This window comes from Lissotriton vulgaris, chromosome 12 (assembly GCF_964263255.1).
Source record: "Lissotriton vulgaris chromosome 12, aLisVul1.2, whole genome shotgun sequence".
Taxonomy (NCBI): domain Eukaryota; kingdom Metazoa; phylum Chordata; class Amphibia; order Caudata; family Salamandridae; genus Lissotriton; species Lissotriton vulgaris.
In genome coordinates this window covers 773,609,126-773,625,559 of record NC_141700.1, presented here as the reverse complement: position 1 = coordinate 773,625,559, position 16,434 = coordinate 773,609,126, and the positions used below count along the sequence as shown (strand labels likewise).

Sequence of the window (16,434 nt, the reverse complement as noted above, 5' to 3'; positions counted from 1 at the left end):
AAAAACCCAATTTGGCAGAAATAATCGGTCTTCCAGGTATCAGGACAGTTTCCTTATGTATTTTTGGTATGAAGTATATGATCGAAAGTACTAGATGTTCATTATGCAAAAAGGCATAGTCTTCCTTGGTGATCAGGCCTTCTCTTTTCCTTTGTAACAAATCTTTCCTTAATTTTTCTTGTAATGTTTGATGTTTGTATGCTCATAACATAAAATGTCATCCAACTGCCTGTAAGCCTCAGTTGTGTATTGTTGCTTTGGCCACAACACAATGTTTCCGCCTTTTTCAGACTTATTGATCACAATATCCTTGTTGTCTTCCAATTTTTTTAAATTAATTTTCTCATATTGTTGTTGTCGATATCTTTGTTTTATAACTAGTTGTTTGTTCTTAAAGTAAAGATCTATCAAATCGTCTGAGACTCGGTTGTTGAATATATGTTTGCGGTCTCTTGGCATCATGGGCAGAAAAGTAGAGTTCGGTTTAAATTGACTATTCACAGCTGCTTGTTGAATATATGTTTGCCGTCTCTTGGCATCATGGGCAGAAAAGTAGAGTTCGGTTTAAATTGACTATTCACAGCTGCTGATGTGTTAATGCCTAGATCCTTCAGTCTTACTTGCATTGAATTTATATTGTCAATGTTGTTAGTTTCCTCATTCGCTAATTCATACATTGTTAGTAGAATATTGGCATCTGATCCTTGTAAAGTATCCTGGTTGGTGCCCATACTTTGGGATCCTTTGTTTTTCTGATGGAGTCCCTCTTTGATTGGGAAGTATTCTGTGAGCTTCAATTTTCGGATGAATTTAAAAATGTCCATTCTCATTTTACCATAATTAAAATTGCTTTCGGGGCAGAAAAATAGTCCTAGTGATAGAAGTCGGAACTTTTCTTTTCTCAAAGTCATGTTAAACCGATTTATGACGAATAAAAAGCTGGCTGATCTTAACTAATATGCTGTGGAGTGCGTTTTCAAAAAGAGGGAGTTTTGGTTGAACATAAAATTAGCAGCAGCACAGCCGGGAGAACTGCACCACACAAATATGCTGAATGGGGGCCACGAGATCCTGATAATCTGGAACTTCATTGTGGAACAGCAGAGTAGCGTAATTACTGCTTTTTACAAGTTGGAGGCCCACTAAGGGTAATTTACTATTTCTTATTGCATGATGTTGCACAGACTATTCTATAGAACTAATTACTGAAATGCACTACTTTTTCCAGCAGGCAACACAAGTCTACTCACCTGGAACCTACTTAAGGAGAACTTTATGCAGGGAAATATGCCTCTCAGCACACTGCGAACATCGTGGCAGCCTGTGAACAAGGAGCCATGCTCGGAAACGCATCAGGCCAGATGAAACATCCACGAGTAAAACGCTGACTGATCTTAACTAATCTGCTTTGGAGTGCGTTTTCAAAAAGAGGGCATTTTGGTTGAACATAAAATTAGCGGCAGCACAGCCGTGAGAACTGCAGGGAAATGTGTCTAACACACTATGAACATCGTGGCAGCCTATGAACAAGTAGCCATGCCCCGAAACGCTTCAGGCCAGATGAAACATCCAAGAATAAAAAGCTGGCTGATCTTAACTAATCTACTGTGGAGTGCGTTTTCAAAAAGAGGGTATTTTAGTTATATATATATATATATATATATATATATATATATATATATATATATATATATATATATATATATATATATATATATGAACCTTCACTAAATATCTTTATCTTTTGGCATGCATTTTGCTTCTTCCGAACACAGCCCATAGCGTAAGACAGTGACTATAATTCTGGGACATAGAAATAGTGATAGTGCCACTCCAAAAAACAAAACAGTTCCCCCCTCATTTTTGCAAAGGACATTTTAGGTACTTGCATCTTACTCAAGAGGGACATTTAGTACCAAAGTGAACTTACTTGAGAGGAACATCTAATAAAGTTTTGATGGGCTAAAGTCTTGTTAAAGACTTCACAATGTTTCCTGCGACTTAAAAAGGGCATCTAAAAATTATTTGAGCTAATTGTAGCTATGTGGAGGCGAGACCAATTGGCTTTGCCAATGCTTATTTTTATTTTCTTTGCAGTAATATATAGCATGATCAGAAGGTATTGGTGTACGTTACATGAGCACCAGCTTACATTACTCAAGGACACATTACTGTTTTTTTCGAGGCACTCTGAGATCAAGTGATTTGCCCAGAATCGCAGGCTATTGAGCTAACGCCAAGACTCAAACCTGGCTCCCAGTTCCAAAGTCAGCAGTTCTGGCTGTAACACCACATTCTCGCCCCATGCCATTGTCATGACATGTCACTGTTGTATGTACAAATATTAATGTCACATTGGAAAACAGTCACATCACATAACAAATACAAGAATTGATCTGCGTTATCTAATCAAAGTAGGACACTACCATTAAATCATTCCAACAATGGTTGTGATGTTATTTCATCACAAGATTAGAGTAAATCAAGTCATAAGACACAATGTATTTCATGTTTAGACATTTTTATGGGAAACCAGTGCGCAATAAGGGTTGGGGTGGCAAGTGCATAGGAGGGATTTGTGAAAGTGATATGAAAAGGAAAGGTAGTGCACATATATACATCAGCAATCAATATTTACAACCTATCCAGCCAGATGACTGGCATGCACATATATGACAAATCATAAGATGATTAGGTAGCTGTCAAACCCTTTTTCCAGCGGCCCGCAGCCACAGGTTACCGAGCAACCTTGGCCTTCATATTCAAATCGGCAAACATTCATGAACAATCTAAGAGCCTGCAAGGCCCAGCTCCCAAATCTTCAGCCTGAAGTTTTCTTGCTGAATTTCACTGGTGCCTTCTACCTTTGCTCACATCGGTCCCGATGAAGACACCACACGCAAGGCGCAAAGTTTCCTGTTCTATATAGGGGTCAAAATGTACACAGAATTTTACTTTATTGTCAAACATAGGTAACAGAGATTCTATATCTGCATCTACCTAGTCTTGCCTTTAAGTGAACCCACCGGGCTGAAAATCAAAATGATCCCTGAAACAAATGTTTAAACTGCCCACACTTTAGGAGGGTGCAACTAGGGTGTGCCCATGATGTCTTTCTTGGTTTTGACATAGTAGCCCATCCTCTACTGAGAGGAGTTATCTGTCTGCAGACCACTGGGACAATGCCAGAGTGGCAGAATGGACAATTAAAGGTAACCAGGATGTCAATTACGGTAATCTGTGGGTAGAAGCTGATACTACTGGCATGCCTTTAGATACCCTTGTCATTGTCCTTGCTACTCTTGGTCTAACAAGTCTTGATAGCAGCATTTTGAGCAGAAAGTAATATGGACTTGAACAGACCTGTTTACTTTCTGCTGTTTCCCTCAGTGCCCTTCCCATAGCCTCAAAGCCACAAATTTGAAGTTGTTAAAGGACTGCAAGGTTGAGGCAAGGTTTCAACCCTGGGATGTCATCTGAGGTCAAATGGTGCATGATGTCTGACTGACTGCATTTATTTAGTGGGGCTACGACTCTTTGAAGGGTCTGTTCACCTATCCCTGACATTCTGGTGAAAAAGATACCAAGAGCATAAAAGTCTTCAAATGTGTCTGTCTGTCTGTCCGTCCGTCCCCGTCCGTCCGTCCATCCATCCATCCATCCATCCATCCATCCATCCATCCATCTATCTATCTATCTATCTATCTATCTATCTATCTATCTATCTATCTATCTATCTATCTATTTGTCTATCTGTCTATCTATCTGTGTCTGTCTGTCTGTCTGTCTGTCTGTCTATCTATCTATGAATCTAACTTTTAGATAAGGCTCAAATACAGAACATTACTGACATTCACCATATATGCTTAAAAACACACACAGCACACAATGTAACTGTGTTTGTTTCAGTGAATTTTATGATTTACTTAATTTTCAGCCCTCAGTGCTCAAAGCCTTTGGCTATGCAGAGGAGTGTTAGCTGCACAACCCAAGCTGCACATGGCTAAGATGTGACCACAGTGCCTGTGGCCAACCTAAAGATACCGCTGCTCAGTTGGAATGGAGCACAGATGGGCTGCGACCAGGCCCTGTGTCCTACCATCTATCTTCCAAGCAAAGACACTTAGGTTAGTGTTTGGCTGTGCTTATTTGTTTTTATTTTACAGCACCTGAAATTTGCAAAACAAAAACAACTTTGGAGTCAGGCACAAAATGGAAGTCAAATCAATCACCTAAAATACTGCCACCAAAGCTTAGGTATTTCTCAAGGCTAGGACCCATTTTCTTGTGTTTCGTTTGCTTTTTCTTTTGGTTTAGATTGTGTTGGGGAGGATGCAAACATAAGCAGCCCAGTCATACCTTGTCCCCTCATCCCACTTGTATTAGAGGTTCATAGGTAAGTCAGAGGCCGAAAGTGACGTTACTATTTAACAGAGGTGTGAAGATAATGTAGGTAGCTGTATACAGAGAACAACAAGCTCCAAGGACATAACTGGCGGTGGAGCTGCAAAGTTGGCATTAGATTCTGGGAACGTGACTCTACCAGGATTGCCTTTCGAAGTGGACAGCACAAGAGTGTGAGAATATGACTTTTGGAGTGCAGCATGGAGAGAGGCAGGAGCAGAATTTGGAAACACAGACTTGTAGGCAGCAGCAAATCCTGAGGACGTGACTGAAGCAAGTGTTCTTGGAAGGATATAGACAAAAATAAGTAGACGTGCAGAAAAAGGTAGGGCAGCTCCTTCATTGTGACACAATGATAAAAAAAAACATTATTTCGTGGGGCTTCTGTGTCCTTTTTAAATTGCTTAGGTCACAGAAGAGAAATAAAGTCGACCCCCATTCCTACTTTAACTGTAAACACAACCTATCTCTGTCTTTCAAAAGCCCCTGGAAAGCCCTTGGTTGAACTGTATGTCTGATTGTGCATTGAAAGTGTGGTATTGTTCAAAATGTAGTTTATTGCATCAACAGGAGGTCTGTCTGCAAGAAAGTGGCGTCTTGTGGCCTAAAGAACCAGACAATAAAAGAATCCCCAGGTGGTTTGATAATATTTACAAGTTGTAAGAGCATTTGCGTTTCCTTGATCTGTCACTAGGAGGAAGCAATAACAATGGCAATTTACCTTCTCTTGGCAGAGCAAGGCTTTCATAATGTTTTCATAGTAATTCGTAATAGAAAGTGAACCCGGCCTTCATTTCTTTGGAGACATCATGACGAGGGTTTAGAGAGACAATCTACCAAGCCGTTCTCAGGTCTTGGCTCCATTACTTCCATAGTGGGATTAAGCCAACACTGTTAACTAGTAGGTGTATTTGTGACTTGCACCTAAGCAATGAGCTTAAAGGACTGGCAGGCAATGCAGCACATGCAAAGAACCAGTTACTGCTTAAAGGCATGGGTCTTCTTAATATTCACAACTTGCTGGGGAAATGTGCCATATTTTTGCTTGCAAATTAAATGAATACAAATATTACAATATAGTGCCTTTTGTGTTGATTTCTCATTTATAGAAGAAACCTTCTGAACACTAAAATAGAGGACCTATCCTAAGTTTTACCACTATCTACAAAACATTTTGGAGAGCATGGCTGCAGAACAACTCCACACATTTGTTGTAGTGATACAAAATGTCCCAATTACTTACAGATAATCTTAATTACTTTTAGTCCCACTTCTCATACCAGACATTACTAGCGGGAAACTTCGTTTACGACGCAACTTTTAGCTTGCAGTGCTATTACAACGCAGACTTTAAAACGCATTCCATTACAACCCATTACACTGGGGGGCGCTCTAGGCTAGGGAATAGTTTTAATTTACTATCCAACACCTTCCCTAGTGTCCACAGAGACTGGTGTTGGAATAGTAAATATAAATATTCACTATCCAACACCCCTTAGTGTAATGCGTTGTCATGGAATGCGTTTTAAAACTTGCATTGTTACATCCTTACTAGCATGGGAAATCCCATCTCATTGAGACATGAAATCTCAGTAAATGGTGAAATTGAAAGTCTTACCCTCCCAACTGGGTGCTATAAGGAAGCTGGTATTCCCAGCATCCCGCCTGACAGATTTAGTCCAGGGAAGGTTGAGTAAGTTGTGATCACTGGGAGTAATGATAACAGTAATCATGATATTGCCTCTAAGTCCCTTGTCGTCGTTCCAGTTGGGGAAGCTGGGATTCTCGTCTAGATTTTCCTGCCAATCTCTAGAATCCCAGGTCTGGTCGACTGAACCTTTTTCTCTGTCATAGAAGAATAAAGGGAATATTTTCATAAACACAGCTCACAACAACTTCATAAAGCCAATCCAAATTAGACTCAAAGGACCACGGCTACGAACTGAAATTTTGAAGATTCATTACAAAGCCAAAAATAGTTGGACATACAGACATCTCAACAATAAATTCAATAAATAGACTGGCACTAATACAAAGGTAATCCTACGCAAGAGTCTCAACCGACTCAGAATAAAAATCAGGGTTAATTCGAGAAGCATTAAACACACCATTACCAATAAAGTAGAAAGTCGAGACTGCATTTACAAAAGGAAAGAATTTCCTTTAGTCTGTCCCTACTCTAACTCTAAGGTGACATCCCTACTTAACATTCCCCCAGGTAAGAGAAAGGTGTCAGCTGTGAAGACTTCCTAAGAAGTACTTTCACTTCAAATAGGTGACTTCAATTCTGAGCTCGTTCTAAGATGCTCCTTGCGACACCCTACTCTGCCTCAAGTTCACAACTATCTACATCTTGCCTTTTCCAAACCTAACTCAAAAACTGCTGTCTACTCTCTGCTCTGGACTGCCTCTCCAGCCTCAGGTGCTGTCCCTAATACAAAACCCCAAAAACAGTTGACACGCCTTCAGACACGCCCCTCTGGCAGGTGTAGCTCCACAGAGTTTTCCACTATGGCACCTCTCCATCCAGCGTCCGTTGGAGTGTCCTTGGGTCCCAGGCACCTTCTCCGCTGAATGTTGGACTCCCAAATTCTTTGGCAGCATCTCTGCATTCGCGCCTACTATGCTAACTTCTAAACAATGGACTTTTCTACCTAACGAGCCTTGTGGCCTTGCACCTGCAAGCTAAAATACGTGAGTCCATCCTTGCAACATTCGAAATTACAATTTTAATATTTGCTAAGGACAGCCTTTCCCAGGCGAGAGAAATCATTTCTTTCCGACTAAGGCTAACCAAGGAAAAAATACAGTTAGGCCTCTACTGACTTCAGCATGTCCCAGGCCTTTGCACCTTTAAACACATTTATAACTCAATATTACACTACATTTCATCATTTTCAAATAAATCCTACAAGGAATATCTTTCACATTAAACTCTATGTTAACCCACTCGTTAATAAACACATGTATCATTTCATTAAAACACATCATTATTAACGCAACGTTTCACATAAGATTTCTTCTACGTTATGCAGCATCAAACTTTCTAATTAAGGCACTACATTATTTTATGATTAATAAACACACCACTCATATTGCACTCATCCCCATCCTACCATTACATTTCTAAACTACATTAGTAATGGTCCTCTAAATATGTGGGTACTGACTACTTGGGATTATAATGCACCCTTACACAATTTCAAAACAACAAAATTTCAAAATAACATGGCGCTCTCTCAATCTCATTACTAGTGAGGAATGCCAAAGCAAATTGAGCTTTGTCCAAAATGAACAGCCCAATGTGCACCAAGTGATTTATTTGTTTCAGTTACAACCAGAAGTATTTAAGAATTGTTATGACAGGAAGGAGCTCCATACCCCTGCACCAAAGTCCCTTCTTTCAACATCCAAACCCTGAAGTCTGTAATGAGTTACAATAGTATGAGGCTTCGAGAGTAGAACACCTTTTAGTTCAGCCCAAGAAGCTGAAAGGCTTCTGGTCCAAATCACAATTTTGCTTTGAAATTTAAGGAGGTATGAAATGCCCGCTATCTTTTAACTCATCTGCCGCAATAAACCATCATGGTGTTTATTTTATCACTGTAGCTGACCTCCTGCCCTAGACCGGGATAAATCACTGTCTTAGGCAGACAGTAGCAGAGGCATATTTCCCCCCACTCCCCCCCTCCTTGCTGAAGTAATTGTTTGGTAATGAGAGCAAGGATTCTAGTGTGTCTCTTATAGTTAGAGCTAGGAATCCAAGCCTCTGGTATTTGTGAACCATATCTCTATGGTTGGAATAGGTGTGTGTGTGTATAAGTATATAAATGAGTCCACATTTCGCACAAGGAAAAATTGAATGCGCACTCACTCGGAATTTGCTTATATATTCCTTTATTTGTGCCAAAGGGCCATTGTCATGCACAACGTGTTTCGGACGTTCCTCAGACCTTGAGGACGGGTCAGAGGAACGGACCATAAAGCATTGGGCATGGCAGTGGCCCTTCTGCACAAATAAAGGAACATATAAGCAAATCCCGAGTGAGTGTTCATTCAATCTTTGCCTTGTGCGAAATGTGGACTCATTAATTACTGGCTTGGCCCTGCCGGAGAAATTCGCACAGCCCCCAGGAAGATGCGCCGAAGCCCAATCGAGGGCTCGAATGGAGTATGTAAATATACATAAATATATGTATATGTATCTGTGTGTGTATATATATATATATATATATATATATTAACAAACACCTCCTCCCAGGATAAGAAGAAGCAGAGGCCTCAGCGGGGAAACAGGAGAAACCATTTATTGAATGCTGTTGTTGGGCATAATGCATTTCGGCCTAGTGTAGGCCTTCCTCAGATGCCATCGACAGTGTTCTGGCGACTCTGCTGCTCGTAGAAGTACTCCTTGCCACAATCCCATTTGTTGGAAGGCGCCACGCCCACCAATGGAGTGATGTCACGATTCCCGCTGCTCGTAGGAACTGCAGGATCCATGATGCAACAGCCAGGTGAGTGCTGCTGGTGGTGTGTCCAAGTGGAAAAAGCGTGATGTGGCAGGGTAACGAGGAGCAAAAAGTCAATATCCAGTGAAGTGTTCAGCATGCTCCCTCCGGTCCCCTTGCGTTCCAGCCTCCTAGTCCCGATGTGAAGCGAGCAGGGACCGCAAAATACAGTGCTTGCGAGTCCCCCGTGAAGTCACGGTTCAGCAGCTGCTGCCGCCCAGGGAAACACCGGTGTTCAGGGGCGGGCTCGGGACTGTAGCAATACCTTGCTTAATTGTAGAACTGCTGAATATATATATTCAGGATACAGTTAAAAGATGATACTGGGCGCTCGCGGGCTATTCAATATAGTAATTTTTTATATTTTATTTCGTGCAACCAAAATACAACTGACAAATGCATTTCGGCCTCCTGGCCTTAATCAATGTTAGTGTCCATCCGTGCAAAACCACCTTCTAACATCATGAAAATTGATTGGAGGACAGTTCATTTGGCATAATAGAAAACAGACTGTAGCAGCATTCTTAGGTTTACAACAAACTCAGCTATGGGGATATAAGACATATTCATCAAGTATGGGAAAACGCGATAGGTCAAACTTTTGGAAGAAATCAACAATATTGAAGCAAGCATTGCCCTTAATCCAGTTAAAGAGCAAATAGAGAGTCTGAGATTGCGGATGAAGGCACAACTGATTTCCTATGAAAACGACATCAAGTTGAGGAAACAAAATAAGTTTGCCAGAGACCAAAGAGATTATGACACGGGCAGAATTTTGTCATTCACCCAGAAATACGATGCCACAGGTAGGGCCCTACAGCAAACTAAGATCTCAAGAGCTACGACCGTGAGGGATACCTTTATTATTATTATTAATTGTGTTTTGTTAAGCGCAAACAACCCAGGGGCCTCGTAGCGCTAAGTATTGTCAGACTAGAAAAGGAAAACGGAAGGCCGAAATTAGATGAAGAGAAGAGTTTTCAGTTTCTTCCGAAATTCCAGAAGGTTAGATTCGATGCGAAGGGTAGTGGGCAGGGTGTTCCAAGCCTTAGCGGCATTTCAGGAGAAAGAGCGGCCGCCCCATCTGGTTCGTTTGATTTTATTGGTAGTGGCCAGAAAAGCAGTGCTAGATCGCAATGTTCTATGGGGGAGGTAAGGAGTTGCTAGAGAACAGATCATTGCTGGTGCGGTCTTCCACACGGCCTTGTGCATAATGCACATAGATTTGAACAGTACTCTGGCCTTGATAGGGAGCCAGTGAAGTTTTTGAGAGCCGCTGTGCCTGATTCTCGACGATTAAGGCCTAGCAAAAGGAGGGCTGCCGCATTTTGAGTAACCTGGAGCTTCCTTGTTGTAGATGCCGGGGCCCCAAGGTATAAGGAATTCCCGTAGTCCAGACGGGACAAGATGATGGCTTGCACCATTATTCTACGGGCTTGGGAGGGAAGAAGTGGCAACACTTTCCTGAGCATGCGCATAAGACCAAAGCAAGTGGCGGACAAAATAGTTGCTTGTTGTGTGAAGTTTAAATTAGCGTCCAGCCAAATGCCCAAGCTTTTTATATGGGTTTTCGATTGGGGTGGGGTGCCTAAGCATGTGGGCCAATCCAGCAGAGGGCTAGAGATAGTAGGATTGCCAAGAATCATTAGCTCAGTTTTCTCTCCGTTGAGCTTCAGATGCGAGGTGGTCATCCACTGGGTAACCGCTGTCAAGCAGTTACTAAGATTGTGAGGGGAGGTATTGGGCTGATTCATAGATACAACCAGCTGTGTATCGTCGGCATAGGTCACTATATCTAGACCGAACGAATGCACTATGTCAGCGAGAGGTTGCATATAAATATTAAAAAGGGTAGGGCTCAAGGCAGAGCCCTGGGGCACGCCTTGGTCGATAGGCCAGATTTTTGAGTGGGTGGTGCCCTCCATTACCTCAAAGGAACGGTTCTCCAGAAAGGACTGAAACCAGTGAATGGCCTTCCCTGAAATTCCTATTTGGTGTAGGCGGTGAAGGAGGATGCTGGTTTGACAGTGTCGAAGGCGGCACTGAGATCAAGCAACATAATTGCTGTCATGCCGCCTTCGTCCATCTGTTTCCTAGCCAGTTCAGTCACCTTCAGAAGGGCGGCCTCAGTTCCTAATTTCGGACGAAAACCTGCCTGGGAATCATGGAGCAGATGGTTATTTTCCAAAAATTGAGTAATGGAGGCATTAATATGTTTTTCTAGTAATTTACTAACCCAGGGAAGTAAAGAGATAGGTCGGTAATTGGCCATATTTTCAGGATCCAAGGTGGGTTTCTTCAGCAGTGCTCTGACTTGGGCACATTTCCACGCAGAAGGGACTAGGCCAGTGGTAATGGAGGTGTTTAATATGTTGAGGATAACAGGTCTGATCGTATCTAAGATCTTTACTAGATGGCACGGGGGAACGGGATCAGTGGGAGACCCAGATTTGACTTTCCGCATAAGGATATCAAGAGAATCCTCATTAAGCAGAGGGAACTCCTCCAGTTGGTGAGACCTAGTATGCAATGAGAACGTTCCATCATCATAGGCCAGATTGGGTGGGTCAAAAGTGGAGGAGATATTCTGTATTTTCTTGTAGAAGTATTCGGCCTGTTTATCACAGAGCATCTGAGCTTTACTGGGGTCGAGGGGAATGGGGGGAGTGTCAATAAAGAATTTAGCAATTTAAAAAATTTACTAGGAGTTGGAAGCATTAGTAATTTTTTCTTCAAAGTAGGAGGCTTTCGTGCGTCGTATTTCCTCTTTGTATTTTTTTATTGCTTCGTGATGATTAGCTTTATCTAGATTGCTGCGGGATTCCCTCCACTTTCTTTCAAGTTTCCTACAAACTCTCTTCAATTCCTTGAGTTGGGAGGTGTACCAGGGTGAGTCCCTTGACTTAGTCTTCTCTTTAAGGGCTTTCTGGGGTATGATAGCGTCCAAGGCTGTACATAGCCAATTGGTATAGTTGTCGTAAAGAGATGTAGGATCAGCCTCACCTTTGGAGGGGGCAGGGGACAGAGACTTGATCCACTGATCAGTGGACAGTTTTGTCCATTCTCTCCCTTGTAAGATAGTACGAGGGCGTACCAGGGCCGAGGTGACTGGCAGCCACTGTATGGGAATCAGATAGAGATCTGTCCATGTAAGAGGCAGAGGAGTCCCTACCTCAAGTCTTGGATCGTTACGAAATACCCCGTCTAGGAGGTGACCTTTTTCGTGGGTAGGTTTAAAACCCTTCTGTGTGATTTGTAGGGCCGCCAGATTGTCCAGCAGAGACTTGGTCACTGGGTTATTTAGATCATCCAAATGGATGTTGATGTCTCCTAACAGGGAAAAATGAGGTCTAATAACTACTGCCTCTGCAACTTTGGATTGAAGTGAATCAAGAAAATCTCCCATTTGATTAGGGGGACGATAGATAAGGATACCGGAAAAGGTAGCGGTGGGTGCAAAATCCAGAGCAAAATGCATGCTCTCACAATTAGATATTGTAGCCGGGCTAGTCCTACAGTGATAATGGTTTTTAAAAAGGATGCCCAGGCCTCCTCCCATGCCCTCCGGTCTATCCACCCTCTGAAATCTGTATCCCAATTGCATAAGGGATGTGATATCCGGATCAGATGTGTCTTTACCTCTGAGTCACAAGCCGACACCGATCTCTCTGAAACAGAAACATCCAGAAGAGCAGGAACCTTAGTCACCAGAGAGGAGTCAAATTTTCCTGAGGAGTATCAGCTTATCCAAGAATCATGGAGAAAGTTCCTCCAAGGGGCACGAACGCCCAAACCAACAGGCGGCAAACCAGACGAGAGGCAAAGGCAGGAAATTAATCGGTGCAGCCACAAGTAACAAGGTGCAAGAGAAGGAACAATCGCAGGTAAAGGGGAAACATCTATCCATTGTCAATCTGTCTGACAGACGCTTGACTACTACTGAGACCGAAGTTTTACAAAAAGGATTAACATTCTGCCCTACAACCGAATGGGACTACACTCATACCAGAATTGATATTTATCAATTCATCCGGAAACTAAAATTGAGACAAAATCATTTACAGTTCCCCAAACGCAGAGCAGAAGGGATGAACACAACAGGAACCACAACAGACAATTTGACCAGTAATGACCTGGAAACATTACAAACCTTGTATGAACTAGAGGAAACATCATCCGCCTTGGAGACCTCCGGTGTGGATGGCACATCATATTCCCAGGAGCATATGGGCATTCATCAACAGAGTGGAAAGAATGAACTCAAAACTAAATTTAGATTCATTCCTAAAACCCCATTTGATGTTATTGACTGCTTTCATGACCCTGAGGTTCTTCGGTTTTCGACTTCGTCCTGTATTCGGCCGCCATTTTGTGTCCCATCGCCATTTCGTGTTGCCCTCACTCAGGCAGCATCGTAAACGGAGTGTTTTTGCCTTTTTCAGCTGCTACGTGTCTCTTCTGTTAAAAAGTAACCCCCTGTCCTTGTTTACGAAACCTGCAAATTGGATTGTAGGCACTAGCACTGATTAACTTGTGGGGAGGGGTGACACACAGGGTCTGAAGAAGGGCGTATTTGGGACACTTGATAGCTTGTTTTCCAACTTTTCCTATTGGTTAGCCTTGTATGTATTGGGAGTATACGTTGTAAATATGTGTGCTATAAAAGATTGTGCGCCACGGAATAAAGTGGCAGTCTCCTGAGAACCTACTCTGTACTTCTGGGACAACTGTGCTTAGCTGCAGCTAATAAACTTGGTTTTCTACGCCTAACAGAGTGTCTTGTGTCTCTGTCCAACAAGGCAGGTGAACTCGGAGATTTAAGGTGTACCCTGCGCCGCCAGGCCCATACGGCCCGGTTCTTCAACTGGCGCCCAACGTGGGTCGGCTTCAGTGGTAGCGGTTCAGCCCGAGGGTCGTGAGGAGCCTAGCAAGAAAATTCCGGAGGATTCACGAACCACGTCAAGCGACCCCTGTATGTCGAAGTGGACCGAAGGTCTTTTGCAGCGCGGCTACTCCTTTCCGACGGCTGCTGACGACTGCTGCCCTGACTGCCGCCCTGCCTTGGCCCATTTGGTGATGACTGGTATTGCAAGACGTTAGACGGACCTCTGTTGGCGTGAGAGAACACTTAGTTAAGTATTCGTGGGTAGCGCCCCCTTCTTTGTTTTGTTTTTGGGTTTGTTATTCGACCATTGCAATAGCCGAAGCCAAGGGGTGAGTACGTTTGTGCTGTATTATTTGCTTTAACCCCTTGAAGTTTGTAAACAGACCAGTGACTTAAAGATGCCTGGTCCTAGCAAATTTAGGAAGTTTTGTTGTCTTGGTTGCGATAGGGATTCCCGGCAGGAGGACTCTTGTCTGATTCCTCCGGTTGGAACTCCTACTTATGAGCTCTATTCGAAACATGGTGTTGGCCCCATTGCCTTTAAAGAAGCATGGATCCGATACACAAAGAAAGATGGTGTTCTGCAGTGGCCACAAAATGGTAGCTTTGAGCCTGACATATTAGATAATCTAGAAGCAATTTTGTTCAAAGGAAAGTCCAATGTTGGACTCTTTCCACCTCTGGCGTAAGGAAGCCAAACAGAGAGAAATTAAGCAGGCAAAAAGAGATGAGAGCGAAAGGTATGACGATTATACAGGCTGCCCAGCAGTTTAAAGACAATGAGATTGATCAGGCGATTGAAGTCTCAGAAAGACAGCATCGTATGGCAATAGATAGATGTTACCCTGTGTTGTCTACTTCTCCACAGAGTAAGGATCTTGACGAAGATCCCTTAATATCTCATTTGTTGAGATTGCCTCGGCCCTATGTACCAGGTGCTAATGTACCCCCATTGTTACCACTTGTCCAGCAACCTGTTGTTCAGCCAGTTGATCCGGCTCTTCCACAATTGCCTCTTTCAGTATTGCCACCCCCGCCTCCTTTGCCACCGACTTCTGAACCTCAGTCTCCTTTACCCTCGGTTTCTCTTGTAACTGTCAGCCTCTCTCCTGCTGTGCTTAATACCTTGTCTCCCGTTTTACTGTGAGATTCTCCCACAGCTCGTAAACAATTGGTCGATACTGTTTCTGGTCTTTTTTTCCCCCCCTCTTTGGGTCTTTTAATCTGACTCCTGCTCTTCCTCGAAGGCAATCCCGTAGTCAACTTCCAGGTTCTGACGAGCGAATTATGTTGGACTCTCTTGCTCATAAATGGATCATGAGTGGTCCACAATATAGTGTGCACGATATCATGAGCACCTTTCTCCACTGGAATGCGCCCGCGCAGAGATATGTTTTTAATGTTATGTGTGACAATCTTGTCAAAGGATGGGAGGATATGGATTTGGGTTTAGCTCCCCAGGGTTTGTTAGACGTGCAGGCTAAATTTGATAAAGGACTTATTGTGGATTCTGAAGTTGAGGACGCCGTAAGGACACTTGTCACTTTCAGGTCTTTATTTTCTTCTCAGACTATTCTGGAACCTGATCCTGTGGTTAGACAGAAAATGAAACATTATCCTATAAGGGAAGTTCCTCCAGTATGGAGAGAAGAGGTTCCACAGGCAGGCAATATTCCGCGTGTCCTTCTCATTTCCAGTGTATATGGGTACATGTCCCCTGGAAACGATCTGAAGTTTTGGCGCTTAAACAGTCTTTACCGGACCCTCGTAAAAATCCCGCTCGGTATTATAAAGAGCTGTCCCAGACTGTTGATGTGTGTATCATGAATTTGGCGGATATTGATATGCTGATGGGAAATGTAGTACCACAAGCGTTATGGGCTCGGATTCGTAGGGAGGACCACGACCAAGCTTTAGGTGGTAATTTTGCTGCTATAACTGCTCCGGATGCAGCACAAGTAGGTGGTGCTAAACCAGATGATTTGATTGCACAATTGCCCGGTAGGATCATCACTTTAATGAAATCGATGATGCCTGTCTTACGTGTTAACTGGGATAAGTTACTTGCTTGTAAACAGAAGAAAGAGGAGAGTGTCTCCGATTTCTTTACCCGTTTTGAGGAGACGTTTATCGACCACAGTGGTCAAGATATGAGTACTGAGGGTGGACAGCGATTATTTGTGGATACATTTGTATTTAATTTACTTACATAATAATCGCATAAATTGGAAGACTCCGAAAGTTCGTGGGCTGTTTCTTCATCTGCCCAGATATTGGCCACTGCTCAGTATTACAAAAATAGGGATAAGGAGGAGAAGGATAAAATGGAGAAAAAGACTAAAGAATTGAAAACGAAGGTTCTTTTGCAACAGGCTTATCCCCCTCGTTCTGCTCAGCGCCAATTTCAACAGCCTCCCCAGTTCCAGAGGTTGTTACAGAAACCTGAACCCTTTGTTCCGTGACCTTTGCTAGGTCCTAATCAATGTTCCTACTGTAAAGAGGAAGGTCATTTTAAGAATAGCTGTCCGGTTTTATTGCAGCGTAATGGTGGATTCTCAGCGCCGCGAGGCCGTGGTGGTTTTCAATCAGCACCCAGAGGTAGAGGGCGAGGTGCGTTGTCTCAGGGACACCGTTATT

At 43.0% G+C, this 16,434-nt stretch overlaps 1 protein-coding gene across 3 annotated transcripts in view; it reads left to right on the top strand.

Annotated features, from left to right (window-relative positions):
- Window positions 1-16,434, top strand: part of LOC147678663 (uncharacterized) — a 167,311-nt gene that overhangs the window by 39,709 nt on the left and 111,168 nt on the right. The window contains exon 2 of one of the 3 annotated variants that reach the window (XR_015302486.1): window positions 1,229-1,624. The exons of the other annotated variants lie outside the window; for them this stretch is intronic. The gene's annotated coding sequence lies outside the window, so the exon portion shown is untranslated. Of the gene's footprint in view, window positions 1-1,228; window positions 1,625-16,434 lie in introns of those variants that run through there. 3 annotated transcript variants of the gene reach the window in all.